The sequence below is a fragment of the Coturnix japonica genome, chromosome 27 (genome assembly GCF_001577835.2).
Source record: "Coturnix japonica isolate 7356 chromosome 27, Coturnix japonica 2.1, whole genome shotgun sequence".
Taxonomy (NCBI): Eukaryota; Metazoa; Chordata; class Aves; order Galliformes; family Phasianidae; genus Coturnix; species Coturnix japonica.
In genome coordinates, this window is record NC_029542.1 from 2542442 (window position 1) to 2544568 (window position 2127).

Sequence of the window (2127 nt, forward strand, 5' to 3'; positions counted from 1 at the left end):
TGCAACCAGCAATGCTGTGCATGCATCTGCACCGTGCAACCAGCAATGCTGTGCATGCATCTGCACCGTGCAACCAGCAATGCTGTGCATGCATCCTGCACCGTGCAACCAGCAATGCTGTGCATGCATCCTGCACTGTGTAACCAGCAATGCTGTGCATGCATCCTGCACTGTGCAACCAGCAACGCCGTGCAACCAGCAATGCTGTGCAACCAGCAATGCTGTGCATGCATCCTGCACCATGCAACCAGCAATGCTGCAACCCCAATGGTGCCAGTGGTGTAACCGTGCTACTGACCATGGTGTAACCCCAATGGTATCCATGCTATGACCCCAATAATGCCCATTTAACCCCAATGGTGCCCATGATGTAACCCCACTACTACTCATGGTGTAGCCCCAATAGTGCCCATGTTATAGCCCCAATGGTGCCCATGGTATAGGTCCAATGGTGCCCATAGTGTAACCCTAATTGTGCCCAGGGTGTAACCCCAATCTGGCTGATGGTGTACCCCAATGGTGCCCATGCTATAACCCCAATAGTGCCCATATTGTAACCTTAATGGTGCCCATGGTGTAACCCCAATAGTGCCCATGATTTAACCCCAGTGCTGCCCATGTTGTACCCCAAAGGTACCCATGGATTAACCCCAATAGTGCCCACAGTGTTACCCCACTAATGCCCATGGTGTACCCCAATGCTGCCCATGGTTTAACCCCAATGATGCCCATGGTTTAACCCCACTGCAGCCCATGGTGTACCCCAATAGTGCCCATGATTTGACCCCAATGCTGCCCATGGTTTAACCCCAATAGTACCCATGATTTAACCCCACTACTGCCCATGGTGTACCCCAATAGTGCACATAGTTTAACCTCAACGCTGCCCACAGTGTACCCCAATAGTGCCCATGATTTGACCCCAGTTCTGCCCATGGTTTAACCCTTATGGTGCCCATGGATTAACCCCAATAATGCCCACATTGTTACCCCACTACTGCCCATAGTGTACCCCAATAGTGCCCACGGTTTAACCCCACTGCAGCCCATGGTGTACCCCAATAGTGCCCATGATTTGACCCCAATAGTGCCCATGGATTAACCCCAATAGTGCCCACACTGTTACCCCACTACTGCCCATGGTGTACCCCGATAGTGCCCATGGTTTAACCCCTATGGTGCCTATAGTGTACCTCAATAGTGCCCATGCAATAACCCCAATAGTGCCCATGGTTTAACCCCAATGATGCCCATGGTTTAACCCCACTACTGCCCATGGTGTACCCCAATAGTGCCCATGATTTGACCCCAATGCTGCCCATGGTTTAACCCTTATGGTGCCCATGGATTAACCCCAATAATGCCCACATTGTTACCCCACTACTGCCCATAGTGTACCCCAATAGTGCTCACGGTTTAACCCCACTGCAGCCCATGGTGTACCCCAATAGTGCCCATGGATTAACCCCAATAGTGCCCACACTGTTACCCCACTACAGCCCATGGTGTACCCCAATAGTGCACATAGTTTAACCCCGATGCTGCCCATGTTGTACCCCAATAGTACCCATGGTTTAACCCCAATGGTGCCCATGGTTTAACCCCACTATTGTCCATAGTGTACCCCAATAGTGCCCATGATTTAACCCCAATGCTGCCCACGGTTTAACCCCACTACTGCCCATGGTGTACCCCAATAGTACCCATGATTTAACCCCCATAGTGTACCCCAGTAGTGCACATAGTTTAACCCCGATGCTGCCCACGTTGTACCCCAAAGTTCCCCATGCTTTAACCCCCATATTGCCCCATCGCAGTGCAGCTCCCGCACAGCCCGTCCCGTAGCCGCTCTGTGGGTGTCAGTACGGCAGCAGCGCTGCTCTATCTGTGTGTCCAACCCCCCCCCCACCCAAATGCTGCCCCCAACGCAGCCCGGGGGTCCCCCCTCCCCCTCTGCTGCCGACGTGGATGCAGCGGGGACGTGTCCGGGCGGGGGGGTCGGATGGGCCGCGTGTCCCACGCCGGGGGGGGGCGCCCTGGGAGGAGCTCCGTGCTCAGAGCAACGCCCCATAGCGCTCCCATCCACCCCCCCCCCCGTGCCTCCATTTCCCCCATCCCGACCCCAAA